Genomic DNA, 17,168 nt, shown 5'->3' on the forward strand with positions numbered 1-17,168 from the left:
TATTTACGTGGTATTATGGAAGTACTTATTAAAGTTTTAATTCAGTTTCCGTCTTCATTAAAATACGTTTACAGCATGTAGTTTAGCTCTTAGTCTTAACGTTCTTCATACAAAAGCAAAACATACAGTGGCGTATTGGAGTGGGTGGGGCGGCGGCGGAGGCATGTGATCATCCCTCTTCCATCACCCTTTTGGTTTAATTTTTACCAGGCACGTCCTGTAACTCATTTAAAACCAGTAATGTTTTATAGTTTTGGGTTTTTTAGTAAAATGCATTTAATACTTACTTGCAAGCCATGTTCCTCAACCCATATTCATCAAGTCGTCCTTGTCCTTGTATATTTACAACCTGGGACACTCCTTGGTTAAAATTGTCATAGCAACGTCTCACTTCCGGTGTACTTAACAAACACCGAATCCTGTTTTGAAGAACTGCAAGATAAAACATTGTTTTTTTTTATGTAGAAATAATTTAACATAAAAAAATAAGGAAATAAATGGCACATCACTACATTTCACTTTAGAATGAAACCTTAGTTCTAACCATATGCGGTCTGCCATTGAGTCAACTGGCGGGGTTTCGATTCCCCGGTTGTACGTGACAAGGAGTGGAGGCGCCTGTCCAACCTCGTGGGTTTTCTCCGGGTCCTCCGGTTCCCCCCACTGCTAAAGACCCCTACGCGCAAGCGAATTATTGAAATAAAATTGAACCATGTGTTAGTCCTGAAATGACCTAGTTTGTGTCGAGTGGACGTTAAACCCCATTTCTCTCTCTTTCTCTAACCATATGTTAGCCCAGAAAGAACCGACCCCGAGGTCACAAAGCATTCTCAGATTTAAGTTAAGAATTTATTCAAAATTGTTTGCCTTATTTTAACTAAAATATAAGCCCATTATAAAACGTTTGTTGTTTTAATGTATGAAATACGTCAATAAGTAACCATGTGCAAAGTCTTTTTGTTTCTGGATCAGAGGTATTTCTCATCGACAGTGATTGGAAGTTGAGTCAATTCTCAACTTAAAGGAGCTACGTCGCTAATATTTGGGACCTAGAAATTGACACAAATGGGGCGCAACGCATACAATAATGTAATATGAATGTATATAAATTAATTTACATTCAATCGTTTCTGTTTTTACTGTAATTTCTAATCAGTTAGGTTCGGCGAAATACGCAAGTATTCTCAATCGAATTTCAATCTCTATGTCTGGTTATTCCAGTCTACCCGTTAGTATTTATTGGGCATGCTCTCCAGATAAGAAAATAGCGTCACCGTTTGACATGACTTGTGGAATATGCCTAGCCTCGTTTTTCGAGTCCCTTATTACAAATAGAACTGAAACGCATTATGGTACACGATTCGTGTACCAATTGTAAAATGTTTATTTTGTCTTAAATATTGGATATCAGAAGGCCATCTTTTCCCGGTAAGATCACAAAATCAATGTTGATTTAAGCCCACAAATAATTCGTGTTTTCAATGTCGAAGATTTTGGATGATACTGAGTTAGAGACTTAGCTACTTTAAGTCTGAGAATGATTTGTGAACTCGGGCCTTGTTGTGCTGGATGAACTTCAAGGAGCAAAACCAATTTGATTTAGGTCAAAGTGTGTTATATCAATTAGTTATGTCTAGTTTAATTTCAGAAATCGATTATATCTCAACACTGGGTTAATCTAGGGACATACATTTTTTAATTTAGAAATATTTTCATGTCACAAATCAATTTCAACAAATTAACACGTTTTGTTATTTATTTCACTGGCTCGCTAGCCTGAAGTCGCGTGTTCGATCCCCGCATTGGCCGAGAAAGTTAATCGAAATTTTCCAACGTGGTTTCGTCTTGTCTGTGGTGCAGTATGGAGGTCCCGTGTATACATTGGCGTGCACGTGAAAGATCCCTTGGCAGTGGGATTCGATATAAGAGTAGGCCATAGTGCCGCTGCCCAGGTAAAATGTCCCTCATAGCACACTGTATCAGCAGTAGGACGTTAAACCCCCATTTTATTTCTACTTATTTCACTATTTATTTTGTGTGGAAATAACAGAGGTCGTGTCCTTTTCAATGTCCGGGGTGACTATCCAGGTCTGCATGATTCTTTCTTTAAAATATCCTAATCTTATTAAATCTCTGAAACCACGAATATTGAAAATTTACAAGTACGACGGAGGTGATGGCCTTTAGAATAACCCCGGATATCTGAACTTATCGTCGAAAACGGACAGAAGTTACCAAACATTTGCTTGTCCATCATAAATAGAAACCTTTTATCCCAAATATTTAGAGGTGACTTGCGAAATTCCTGGCCTCGTGTTAAATATAGGGAAAAGAATTATGGGTGTTAATACTTTACGAATAAGGAAATGCTAGCGGACAAGGTGTCAACAAGTGTTACGATTTTTTTCAGTAGAGGAGACAGATGTCCAACGGTAGCCTGCTGCTTGACGTTTGTTAAAAAAACAAATGAGATTACACCAACAGGGTAAACAACTTTACGGTGTTATTATATGACCTATACAAATTTGCCAAAAAAATAAATCGTTCCGATAAGCAGTTCTTCAATCTAATTAAAACACAGATCCTATTTCTTTTTTTTTAATAGTTAAAAATTTCGTTTTACTTGTCTTTACTACACTAGGATCTGGATGAGTTGTTATATTACCGACGTTCTGGTTGAAGTGAGGGATTAGCCAATGAAATGATCTGTTGCAGCGAGTTCTTGGCGTGCGGAACTGTGGGTTAACCACTAGAAACGTCAACGATGATCGATTAATCAATGTCTGGCGTCATAGGACCAAAAGCCGCTCGCACGACACCTGAATGTGAAGTTACAATAAAAAAAAATGCGCCATCACCTTGGAATATATCCAGATATTTAACCCGAGTCATTTTTGGGATAATATACGATTTTTTGTGTACAATGCCAGGGATTTCGTCTGGACAGCCCCCTTTATTTATACCCGTTGTTTCATTATTATTTGATCTTCGTGATGTAATCGCCAGTTGATACGCTTAAAAGCAACCCAAGCTGTTTATTCGTGGTATAAATCGTAGATTTGGTATTGTACAGTTTATTTGTTATAAAAATCTAATATTGTACGGCACTGTGCCAAAAAATCGGGGATCGAATAAACCCCGCATGAAAATCGGGAGAGGGGGAGAGAGGGTAGCAGTGGGAGGAAACCAGAGGTTGGACAGACGATCCTACTCCTTGTCACGTACAACTGCTACATATACGGTCATCTTTCATGATTCACAAATCGTATGAGATAAATGAATAATGTTACTCCAAGTAGAGAGAGAGAGATGGAGGGCTACGTAGCATAAGAGAGAGAGAGAGAGTGCGAGAGAGAGAGATGGAGAGAGGGAGAGAGAGGGAGAGAGAGAGGCATGGCTATACACAGCAACTGTATTAATGTATACATACTAGGTAGATCACTACACAATCCTCTATAAGCTATCCACATTGCTCTATAATCAAACATCAGAGATAAAAATCTATCTGTAGAATCTATAGAACCAGGTAATCTTGTTTCAAAACATCGAATATAATTATCGAAATTCCTGAAAGAAAAGATAAAAAAAACAAAATAGGTAAACAAATTTCTATATAAAAGGGGAATTTCACTCATGAGATATGTAACTAAGAAAGGGGTTTGCACGTGTTGCAACATTTCTGATATATACCCCGAACAAAAAGACACTCTGGACGGATGACATATTTAGGGGTCACTATGTAATGCTAGTTTCCCACTATCACGATTCGTGCAACGAATGAAATCGTGGTTTTAATCGTGGAGTAATCGTGGTGATCCTATCAGATCCTATCATATATTGAGGTCAGTCGTAGCAATCCTGTTGATCGTATCGAAACGTATCTACACGTACCAGGTCGTGGACTCAATATGGACAATCTTATCGTAACGCATCGCACGACAGTGGGAATCTAGAACAACTGTCAAAGCTTCCTTCATCACTGGGCGTGTTCCATGACATACCACAACATCGGACAGTTATTTTATCAAAGTAAATGATTAAGGGGGATTATAGAAGATTAGTTAAAGAGCTGGCAGGCCTCATTATAATAGTTAAAAAGTAGATAATGTAAAGGGAATATGCTGAAAATATTAGTAAAATTGCTCCACTGTGAACCGAGATATTAGCGATAAAGTCGGTCCGATAAAAAAAAAACCGCAACAACATAGAACCGATTATCCAATTTTGGATTTAATCATCAATGAGCGTTGAGCAGCAGATCGGATTCAAATCCAGTGAAAATCAGACACATAAGATGGCATCAAGAGTTGATTAAGGTCTTTTCGTGTTAATAAATGTCTAATTAACAGTTTATATAACATTTCAGGTCCAACGAAAGACCTGCAATAGGCAGATTTAGTTCTTGTATAATGTATGATTAAATAATAGTATGGGCTCAATTAATAACTGTATGTTTAAGTTACTTACGAACAAATTGATCGAAAAGCATTAAGAGTTGTTGTTTCTGGTGATTGCTGTAGACCAACTTGTCGGGTACCAACATTATTTCTGATCTGTTCTGTCAGACATTGTTGAGCAACCGACTGTCCTTCAACCTGATAGAATAATCCAACAACTGGAACGAAGAAACAAGGATATGTTAATTAATCTTGAAATGACAAACAGATTATTTTGGTATTCGGCACCGTTCCTTTAGGATTCGCTACCCTTAAAGTATTAGACGAAAAAGAAATGAAATGAAATGGGGTTTAACGTCCTACTGTTCTGCTCCTATACTGGGCTAATGAAGACGGCCATACAGTGTGCTATGAGGGAAATTTTGTCCGGGCAGCTGCACTATCGCCTGCCCTTATATCGAATTCCAACTGTCAAGGGATCTTTTACATGCATTCCAATGTATACATGGAACCTCGGTTTTCCGTGTAATCCGAAGGACTAGACAGCTGTCCTTGTCAGGCCCTCCGTTCTGCACCACTGAGAGGGGGAAACCACGTCGGAAAATCCAGATGAACTCTCTCGGCCAATGCAGGGATCGAACACCCGACCTCCAGGCTAGCTTTCGAAAAAGAATTAAAAACATTATTATTTAATGAAGCTTTCCTTTACCAGAACTAAAACCTTGTGTTATAGCGCCATAGAAATTTTAAGTGTTTTTGCGCTATATAAATTCGGTGTTTATTATTATTATAGAGTGACGCGTAACAATGTCAGTGAATTAAGTTTCAACTAAACTGTTGTTAAACATCCGCCATTTGTTGTTTTCAAATAACAGACATTGCGTAGAATATTTATTAGTGATATTTATTTCTTTTATATTTACTGTATGACGTCATATGTAGACAAACGTCGGCCCGTTCTGGGATCTCATCGCTATTAACTGGCTGCTAGTGTACTACTATAGAAGCCGACATTAAAGGAGCTAAATCGCTAATATTTGGTACCTAGAAATTGACAAAAATGGGTCGCAACGCATATAACAATGTAATATGAATGTATATAAACTGATTTACATTCAATCGTTTCTGTTTTTACTGTAATTTCTAATCAGTTATGTTCGGCGAAATACGCCAGAAGTCTCATGGGAATGGCAATCTTTAGCGTCTGGTTTTTCCAGTCTACACCGATGATATTTATTGCGCATGTTCTCCAGATAAGAATATATCGTCACCATTTGACATCCTGTTCTTTGAGTCCCTTGTTCCAAATGGCGCTGAAACGCATTATGATACACGATTCGTGTACCAATGGTAACATGTTTATTTTGTCTTGAATATTGGATATCAGAATCCCATCTTTTTCCTGTAAGATCACAAGGCCAATGTTGATTTGAATTGATAAATAATTCGTGTTTTCAATGTCGAAGATTTTTGATGATATTGAGTTAGAGACTTAGCTACCTTAACCCGCCAAGAGACGGACTCTACTGGTTGGCAGACTAGTGTTTTTGTTAAAGAATTAGAGAATTCACAAAAACCCGGATCTTAATTCACGAAGTCTGAAATAGTTTTAAAATGCATTAAAACCATAGCACAAATTTTAGTTCTTGTCCAATGAAAAGGCTGTATTCTTAACAATGTACTCGAATAAGGCTCCTGATTTCGACATTATGTTACTTATTGACATCATATTCAATATAAAATTGTCTTTTGAATAAGTGACCTAATTAATTAACACTTGTAGTTTGTTTAAAAATTTCAAGGAAATTGTCGTTGCTTTACATATTTAATAGTTTTAGGTCGTACTGGTGGGTAAATCTGGTATTATCTGGATGGAAATAATAAAATTAATATTAAACATAGTCAGGTAAGCATGAAATATAAGGATTATGCAAGTTTATCCCTGAAAATAAGTAAATTTGTGTTACCACGGAAAATTTTATCTGCCCTCATATACTTTGAACGTTATCTAATAGTAAGTGCAGGAGGACCGCACTACACGCAAAACAAAAATCTACAAGATAAACCTGCGGACAAGACAGAAAATAGACATTGCACCAAATAAACAAATATCAAATCAAGTGAATGGATCCGGGGGCCAGCCGTTATCCATTTTAGTTAGTCAATATATCGCTTTTTAATACAATTCCCTTTAGTTTGTATGTAATCCCCACTGGATGACCCAAGAGGTTACCTTATGTAAATGTTAATGCAGGTCTTTTTTCTCTGACTTCAAATGTTATATACATTATTTTAGAGAGAGAGAGAGAGAGAGAGAGTGTCCACTCGACACAAACTACGTCATTTCGGGACTAACATATGGTTCAATTTCAATAATTCGCTTGCGTGTAGAGGTCTTTGGCTGTGTGAGGAAACCAGTTATTATTTAGAACATATATTCACATTATCATTTAAGGAAAATATGGCGGGCATTGTCTAACGCACTCAATATCTAAGCCATCAGATGCTCTAGAGAGTTGATTATGGGCTTGTTATATTAATAAATGTTTAAAGAATAGTTTATATAACATTTGAAGCCAGAAAAAGACCTACTGCAGTCAGATTTAGCTCTTGCATAAGGCCTCTTTAATATAAAAATGAAACTCTCATTTTAGCTTACTTGTGCCATAATGTTTTTTTAAATTGTGGGCATGTTGATCTAAACTGCAACAAAATAATACAAAGTCAGTTTAACACAATAGAAACATATCGTTGTGTCGTGTTAGTTCTTCGAGTAATCGGGCTCAAGTCAACAATAAGAACGAAAATAAACGTGACCAAAACCCCTTTAGATTGGTTTAGAAATATAAAAAATAGGGTTTATAAATCTAGCGTTAAAGAAAAGACGTGTTTATTGAGTTGGGTCTAATCTACTCACGTTATATTACAGCAAATTTGAAAAATTATATTTTTCTCTTGTTTATTTTTACATCATTTCATAGTAAGACATAATATGGCCTACTTCATCCACATTTTGCTTTTAGAATTTGGATCATAAATAATATTCTTTTGTAAGTCACAATGGTTCACTAAACGGGACAGAGAGAATAGGAGAGAAAGAAAGAGAGAGAGAGAGAGAGAGAGAGAGAGAGAGAGAGCGTGTTTAACGTCATATTGGGACTAACATATGGTTCAGTTTTATTTCAATGATTCGCTTGCGTGTAGGGATCTTTAGCAGTGGGAGGAAACCGGGGAAAACCCACGAGGTTGGACAGGCGACTCTACTCCTTTTCACCTACAACCGGGGAATCAATAACATACCTGATGATACAGCGCGCACCCGCTAACCATCCGCCCCCGCCCCCCTTACTAACCGTTGATGTAGAACGGAGGATCTGGTATGAAAAATCATCTAGTCCTTCGGATGGCCCTCAAATCGAGGAGCCCAGTACACCTTTGGCAGTACTTTAAAGATTTATAGACAACTTTTTATTGTGCAGAAAGGCCAGATGTTAAACCCCATTTCTTGTTTAAATCTTTGGATTGTTCTTTTTCCTACCATGACGCGTGACATCGTTTTTCTATAATCAAGTTACATACAGACTCACTGTCCCTACAATTGTATATAACTCACGTTTAATTCAATTTAAATCGATATTTAAACAACTTTATTATAAGCAGCTTGACGATGTACGATTATTTGATGAGTCTGCAGTAGAATTGATCGAGTAAATGTTAGCTGTCGAGTGTTTGTAACATGAAGGATTAACAAAAAGATTGGGCAAAACAAAATACGCGGAATGGAAACTTCCCAATCTAAAACTATCAGCATTATAGCTGAAAATTAAAGGGATGTCCAAAATAATTTATAATTCAGAATGTGCAATGACATGCCTAAATATGAAATAAGACAGAGTGTGCCTTTGTTGTTCGTACTTCGCTTATGTTAGGTTCCAAAAAAAGAATCATTCACGAACTTCAAGACCCGTCTAAGATTTTTCTACGAATCGGAAAAAATTTGGACTCGGAACAATTCGTGACATTCGTAGCCCATGTGAAAGCCAAGCATTAGGAATGTCCCGATTGAGTCCACGATCTGGTACGTGCAGATACGTTCGGATGCGTTTCGATACGATCAACACGATTGCTACGACTGACCTCAATCTATGATAAGACCTGATCGGATCACCACGATTACTCCACGATTAAAACCACGATTTTAAATCGTAGCACGAATCGTGACAGTGGCAACCTACCATTACTGTTCCTTAAATGCATACAACTTAAAAGTCGGTTGAGATTGTTTCATTTCAGAATTTAATGTAGAATTATGTAATCTAAGCGAAGTTATAAATGTTTACAGTTTTAATGTTTAAACCTAAATTGTCTACCACCATTGCCTATTAACATTTCAAATTCTCAATTGCCTACCACTATTGCCTATTGACATTTCACAGTGTCGATTGTCAAATATCTTTACCACGACCATAAATGAAGTCTTGAATTTCAATCGTTCAGTAGACAGTTTCCGTTAGTGGCTGTTATATTATCGTTTAATTAACTAAATATCTAAGTCATCTGATGATCTAGAAAGTTGATTACATGAACAAATGATTAAACATGTATTATGCAAGAGCTAAATCTGCTTATTGCAGGTCTTTCTTTAGGCCTGAAATGTGATTTAAATTATTAAGTAGACATTAATTAACTTATCCAGACCATAATAAACTCTCGATGTCAAGGCTAGCCTTCGATGTTGGATGGATTAGATTCCTATATGCCGCTAACGGCCGTTGATAATTAAATCAGAAAAAGTGGATAATCGAGACTATGCTGTTTATATTAATGAATTTAGTAATGATGACCGAGACTATGCAAAAATTTCACCCGCTTCTTTCTCGGCTCATAGTGGATCAATTTGACTTAAATTTTCAGCAAATTACCTTTACACTATCTAGTGTTTAACTATTATAGCGAGAACTGCCATCTCTTTATCTTATCTCCCATAATGTATCTTTAATAATTTATATAACACTAGACGCCTTCTCTACAACACCTGATCTATAGACAGAGATAAAAACTCTTGGATAAACGGATACAGTGTATTTAAAGAATATAATGTAAAAAAATAAATAAAAATAAAATAAATAAATAAATAAATGTTTTCATGATATTTTAAATATCTAATGAATTAACAAAAATGGGGTTTGGATCAGCGTTATTAGTTAATTTAATCCGTAAAATAGGAAATTACGTGAAACAATGTTAAAAGGGAATGCACCAAAACAACTGAGAAGTAAACGGTTTTTGGTTCGTTTTTTTTTATCATTTCGACGCTGTATCAATAAGGTGGGATTGAGTGGCGCTGTATCATTAGGTCTGTCATTGAGTCAACTGGCGTTGTTTCGATTTCCCGGTTGTACGTGACAAGGAGTAATGTCGCCTGTCCAAACTCGTGGATTTTCTCCGGGTCCTCCAGTTTCCTCCCACTGCTAAAGACCCCTACGCGCAAGCAAATTATTAAAATAAAAAAATGAACCATATGCTAATTCCAAAATGACCGAGTGGATGTTACACCCTCTCTCTCTCTCTCTTCTCTCTCTCTCTCTCCTCTCTCTCTCTCTTTCTCTCTCTCTCTCTCTCTCTCTCAAGAAATGTTCATGTTTTTTGTTTTAACCATAGCAGGAGTCTGATACCAATTTTTAGACGTATATCTTAATGTATCAGAGAATAATTATATGTAAATGTTGGTTTATCCCGATCTTCCCAGTCTTCTATTTGTTGTAGACTATAACAAACTACTTGGGCAGTTATAAGGTGGTAAAAGTTAACATTTGTAAATAGCATTTCGCTAGTAAAGCTTGACTATTTGTGTCTGGTTAGAAAGGTATACTGATTGGTGAAAAGGGTATTTGTGTGTGAGAGAGAGAAATCGGGTTTAACATCCACTTGACACAAACAAGATCATTTCGGGACTAATATATATGGTTTAATTTTATTTCAATGATTCTTTAGCAGTGGGAGGAAACCTGAGGACCCGGAGAAAACCCACGAGGTTGACATGTACAATAGGGGAATCGAAACTACGCCAGTTGACCCGATGCTAGACCTTATGATACAACACGCACGCGGTAACCATTCTCCACCTCAAGCCCCCTCTCCAAAGAAAACGGGCATTTGGTATATTTATACACGTAGGTACAGTAACATTTTTATAGACACAAACGGATGTTTGAATGTTAATGGTATAAGTTACAGTTTAAATAATACGCCTAATTATTATTCATCTACAACTACTATCATTTAAATAACACATAATAATAATAATAATCTTTATTTGCCTTAAAGGCCTTAAGCCTATGGTACATATATACATAGCAAAATATACAGACAAATTGCATATATGAGTGACATCATTTCAAGTCTACATTTTGTGCTAACGAAGTTCGTATTTATATGTAGTCAATCGGATCTTATTTAAAAATCAACATTTAAGCTTTGTATTGACTAGCCTATTTTTTTTTTATTTTTTTATTTTTTTTTTATAAAAATTGCTATTTTGTAAAGATATGAGGTGTTATTTAATAACAAGCTAAGGTTTTCCTAGGATGGGTATTTGTATTGATCATGTGGTAAATAATTTACTCTTAAAGATACATTATGGGAGCTGACGGTTCTTACTATAATAGTTAAAAACTAGATAATGTAAAGTGAATTTGCTGAAAAGTTCAGTCAAATTGATCCACTCTGAACCGGGAATTTAGCGTTTGAATTTTGGGCCTAGCCTCGATCATCATTACTAACGCCAGTACGATAAAAAAAACCATAGTCTCGATTATCCATTTTATGATTAAATCATGAATGAAAGTTGAGCAGCAAATCGGACCCTAATCCAATAAATATCGCAGGCTATCGATGCCATCGAGAGTTGATTATGGTCTGGATACGATAACTAATGTCTAATTAATAGTTTATATAACATTTCAGGCCTAAACAAAGACCTGCAATAGACAGATTTGGCTCTTACATAATAATATTTAAGTCTCTTAAAATTGGACACACAAACATGAAGTGAGGCTCATCTGCAATGGTTGTAAAACTTGCATATTACTTATTACGAAATACTACTTTTACAGGGTTCGATTTCTCATCGCCTCTTTGTGTATAATTCTTTTTCAAGTATGGGATAACCTTTATGAAATTTCAACTAGAATCTACCGAGTACTGTTTCCAAAGGAGTCATTTTTTTTTATATTTCCTGACAAAAAAAGTCAATAGCGTGCACTACAATATTTGATATCAAACTTGTTTTGTCATTGGATCAAATTTGTCTGTCTCGGGGTATTGGTAGACAGCAGGGTTCGATGTTTACAACTTTGCTCTTCCCACTCAGCAGTAATGAATCTTCACATCTCTTGATATGAATCGACGGTAAACATAAATTTGAGTGTGCTGTTTAAAACATATTTCTGTCACGGTTGTCTATTTTGATTTTGCATATGATATGATGAAATGATGTTGACCAAGACGATCTACGTGCAACTGAAATACACGCTGGCAGTAATTTTAAATTTTCACAGTTATAACGATCGACGAGCTTTGGTAATGTAAATTTCGTTTTATCAATAGTAGAACCAGACAATGAAACAGAAACAAATGTTTAAATGCACCTTTACAAAAATTAAGTTACATAATCTATTTTGCTAACTATTGATATTTTCCATCCATATATATTTTGATACGGAATATTAATGATAGGCCTTACGATCTATAAGAAATATTTCAATATAACGGTCAATTTAGTATTTTATTTTATTGGCTGTGGTTATGTTGCTCATCGTATTGGTATTGATAAGTTCACTTTTGTCATTGTTATTAATTTTTTCATAAAGAGTATTTTATCTTTTTAAAAATCTGAAGGACAGGGGACTAGACAAAGCCTGTGTCAATCTCCATGTATATTGTCTGTCATTTTTATATGTTAAATCAAATCAAATATTTTCAAGTACAGAAAGCAAGAATCAATAGATAAAATTTGTCGAAGCAATTAATCAATCGATGGCATTTGGAAAGACTGTACACCTGATGCACACCTTCTATAATCCCTTGTAATTTACTCACCTGTTATAAACAGTAAACGATACATCTTGATAGATTTACACTCTAATCCTGTCGTGTTTAAAATGACGATTCCACTGCTGTAGTTTTAGTAATAATAACTTGGAGGTAGAATAGATCTTTTAAAACCCACAACAAATGCTACAACAATACCTGAACTAAAGTCAACCTAACAGGACAACTAAGCTTATTCAGACAGCACTATTACAAAACGTGTGAACTCTCACCACACCAACACGAACGGTGTTATAACGTCTTTTCCTGGATGTTACAATATTCCTCTCGGTTTGATACAAAACAATCGCAGTGCGACACTGTAACCAACGACAGTAAGCAAACTAGTTCCTTGACCCAAGTCAACCTGAAATCTTTTTCATATTTACATTCAGCCGTTCCAAACGTGACGATTCGCCATTTGTATATATCAAGCGGGCCCCCAATCTTTAAAAATGTTTCGACTTCATTTTAAACCCGATTTTGTGACATTATGACACCGTTGTTCGAGTAACGATTTTCATTGTTTTTTTTAAACATTCCGTACGGGCTTTGTTAATACACTGCCACCTTTTGCCCATTATTTTACAATAATGTTTCGTACATAGCTAATTACACATCTTAAGGACAATTATCGACTTTACTAATATCTGTGAAAATGTTTTAAAGTTATTTTTGTCTTTATATGGCTCACGTTTTGATTGTTCAAATGTTCTGCCTTAATAATTAAATTTGTAGATTACCCATATCTATGTGCATAAACGTTAGTTTTATCAGAGTCAAGACGTTTTTCGCGTATTTCGAAATTCAAATAGTTAATATAGATTCTAGAGATAATTTTAGTCCCGTTACACAGGCCAATAAATAAATAATTACTTATAGTAATATTGAGGACGGTTATATTAAAGGGACAATAACACTCTTTCTGGCTTGAAAGCTCCAGAAAATAAATAATATCTCTATCTAAGTACTAGATGTTTAAGTGTCCTACCTGTTGTGTAAATTATCCATTACATCCTATTTTACTTGCGCAGAGGGTTCGAAAATATTTTTAAATCGAAGTTTCATTTGAAAAGGTTTACGTTAGACGTTTCAAACCATTATGTTGAATTTTTCAAAAATTTTAAATAAGGTGTGTTAAGATGAAATTTGTATCATCAATTAATTGAAATATTGTAAAATAGTACAATTTGTTGACCAGAATAAAGATTGGGACATATTATTCAGTTACAACAAGAGTGCTATTGAGCCTTTAAGTCTAGGATAAAGCACGAGACTGGGGGAAAGAAAGACTGAAGAAAATAACCCGAGAAAAAGAAAAACCGAGGTCGACAGGCCGAGGTTTCTCTGTCAAGGTTTTTTTTCTGAAGTCTTTCTTCTCCAGTTTAACCGAAGTTGCGGACTTTATCTTGCTTATAAACCGTCTATGTTTACATGTACGCAAAATGAGAATATCCCAGAATCCCTGTAAGAAAAACCTTATATATCATGTTTTCTTTTAAGAAAAAAACCTACCTTGGAAGAATAACCCGATACAGGTTTAAAGAAAAACTTTTAGAAGAATAACCCCAAATTCCCCTGTATGCATTCAAAGTTATTCCAGGCATAGAATATACCCCAAAGATCAAAGAGATTTACCGTTATAGGTTTATAAATTTGAATAGCATTCGGTAATTAGACAATGTTTACTTTTAATAGAATCTAAATCAATCTGGATTTTCGACTCGGCGTGTGAAGAATACGGTATTATAAATATAGTGGTGGATATTTGGGATAACCTAGACAGCGTTAGTCCATCCCTTCTATCATTTGTATAAATATGACATTTACCATTTCTTACATCAAATACGACCAACGAATCCATTCACTTAATCTGATATGTACGTTTGTTTGTGATTTCTGCTTATTGTGTCTTATCGGTAGGTTTTTTTTTTGTGTGTAATTATGTGTGGTGCAGTCCCCCTGTACTTTAGAACATCGGAGTTTCTAGAGGGTGTTTGCCCCTGTACTAAGCAAATGGCTGCTGGTAAAAATCTAAGTTTTAACGCATTTATACTATTTTAAGGCCCAGTTCTTTGTCAAGTTCAAGCGGAGAATCATTAACAGACCTTGTGATTTCACGCACACGCGTTTAATCACGAGACCCACCCCCGTAAGAGAATATCAAATTGAGCACGTGAGGCAATATAATCTCTGAACTTTATTTGACAGATATCATTTTCAGACTGGGTATAATAAATATAATATTATTCTGTCTCATTTCTGCCTTTAAACAAAATATATTTTCCGTGTATGTTTATTATTTTTTCTCATTTGTTGGGAATTTAACATAGTTAACAGACAGTTCCAGGGGCACTTAGGGTTTTGTGTTTTTTAAAACAATATTTATTCACAGAAACTGGATTGGAGAACAGGCAGAAGCCTATAGCCCCCCCCCCTCCAATTAGGGTTAAAGTTCAAATACTAATCCATGTCATCATTTTTAGTTCTTTTTATTTTAAGAAAAAAAAACACCCGTTAATGTGGCAACTTTAAGCCCCTCGTACTCGTATTATTGAGCAATTCGGTTTTAAACAGGTCTGCTGTATTTGTGCATTTAACGAACCAGTTTGTTAATAAGCTACATTTCCCGTGAAATTTGGAATCGCCAGCCAGTAGTTAGTAGTTAATATAACAATATGGCTCATGGATGCAGGGTTCAATTTAGGGATTTCAATTATCGCGGTTAACGTTCACTTGACACAAACTATAATTTCGGGACTAACATATTGTTTAGTTTTATTGCAATAATTCGCTTGCGCGTAGGTTTCTTCGAGGTTGGACATGCGACCCTACTCCTTGTCACGTACAACTGCTACATGATTCACAAATTAACACAACGACCAGTTGGGTTCCTGGAAAACGCGGATATCCTACTGCTGTGAAACATAGAATGAGACAGTGACCTTGTTTTACTGTTTAAGACATGTGAAATGATGTCATTCTCTGTTGCCTGGTTTTAAATATACGTTATCACTTATGGTAGGTTTACACTGTCCACTTTATTTATCCAAACTTAGAAATCCGATTCAATTCCACGATTTAATCTGAATATGACTATGAGTTGGTACCATTACAATCTGATTAAAAAACAGATCTATATTTCGTTTCGTTTTTTATACCTTCAATGGTCTCTATTACATGAAGATCTGGCCAGTAGTTTTGGGAGGTCGCCTCAGAAGTCATGCGAGCGGCTTTTGACTCTATGACGTCAGGCATTTGATTAACCAATCAACATTGATATTTTTAGTGGATTACCCACAGTTCCGTGCACCTCACGCCAAATGCTCGCCGTAACAGACCGTTTCATTGGCTAATCCCTCACGTCATCCATAATACGCCATTGAAAACAACTCTTCCAGATCCTAGTGTAGTAAAGACAAGTAAAGCGAAATTTTGAACCATAAAAAACGAAACTAAATAGGATCTGTGTTTTAATCAGATTGGTACGATTAGATCTAATTGGTATGGCCAACTTCAATTTTTCGTCATAGGTCACGAGATGTAAACAGGGCTACCGCTAATCTCAATCCTGGACCTAGCCCCAATGCTTACCCTAACCCTAATCTACAATCTCGAAAACAGTCAAGTGCCTTAACCTTATTTACATCTCACCGACCTTGATGAAAATTGAGCTGGCCTTAACAAATAGATTTAGCTAAGTTGGTACAGTATATGTCTGTTTACATTGCAGGAAGCAGTCGGCGACTCCCGATTACAACATATACACTATTCTCATCTAGTCTGTTGACAAATCGATAGTGTAAATCCAGAAAAAAAATAGATTTAAAGTTCATTACACTGAGTGGAAAACTGCAGCGTTTTATTTATAGACGACAATTATTTATTTGTAAATAAATGTTATTAAGTTAAACTTATTTAAAGGAGCTAATTCGCTAATATTTGGACCTAGAAATTAACACAAATGGGTAGCAACGCATATATGAATGTATATAAATTGATTTACATTCAATCGTTTCTGTTTTTACTCAAATTTCAAATCAGTTATGTTCGACGAAATACGCCAGAAGTCTCAGTCGAATGACAATCTCTAGCGTCTGGTTATTCTAGTCTACACCGATAGTATTTATTGCTCATGCTCTCCAGATAAGAGTATGTCGTCGCCGTTTGACATGACTTGTGGACTATGTCTAGCCTCGTTCGTCGAGTTCCTTGTTACAAATGGCGCTAAAATGCATTATGGTACACGATCCGTGTACCAATGGTAAAATATTTATTTTGTCTTAAATATTGGATATCAGAAGCCCATCTTTTCCCGGTAAGATAACAACATCAATGTTGATAAAAATTGACAAATAATTCGTGTTTTTCATGTTGAAGACATTGGATGATATTGAGTTAGAGACTTCGAACGCTACTTTAATGTTTAATCCAGGGCTGGGAGTATTCGTGTATGCAGAATTTCTGAAAGACTTAGTGTGGGTGGTGCGTAAAGGTGGAGAGAATATTAGTGAAAAATATTTACAAAAATTTCTAAAATCGACGTGGTAGCATAAATACCGCGAATATACGTGAAATGACCTTTAAACAGAGTAAAGCAGACATATCTTTAATTTTGATTATTTGACTTTTTTTGCTGACTAATTAACAGTTGTTGTAATGAAATATATTCTGTCTTTT

At 35.7% G+C, this 17,168-nt stretch overlaps 1 long non-coding RNA gene across 1 annotated transcript; it reads right to left on the bottom strand.

The window, feature by feature from the left end:
• Window positions 1-296: 296 nt before the first annotated feature.
• On the bottom strand, window positions 297-12,833 carry LOC126831080 (uncharacterized). Its single transcript, XR_007684121.2, has 4 exons — window positions 12,498-12,833; window positions 4,468-4,615; window positions 3,431-3,567; window positions 297-432 (listed from the first exon to the last, which is right to left on the bottom strand). It is a non-coding gene; the product is annotated as an uncharacterized LOC126831080 (long non-coding RNA).
• Between the last annotated feature and the right edge of the window lie 4,335 nt (window positions 12,834-17,168).

The sequence above is a fragment of the Patella vulgata genome, chromosome 8, assembly GCF_932274485.2.
Source record: "Patella vulgata chromosome 8, xgPatVulg1.2, whole genome shotgun sequence".
NCBI classification, from domain to species: domain Eukaryota; kingdom Metazoa; phylum Mollusca; class Gastropoda; family Patellidae; genus Patella; species Patella vulgata.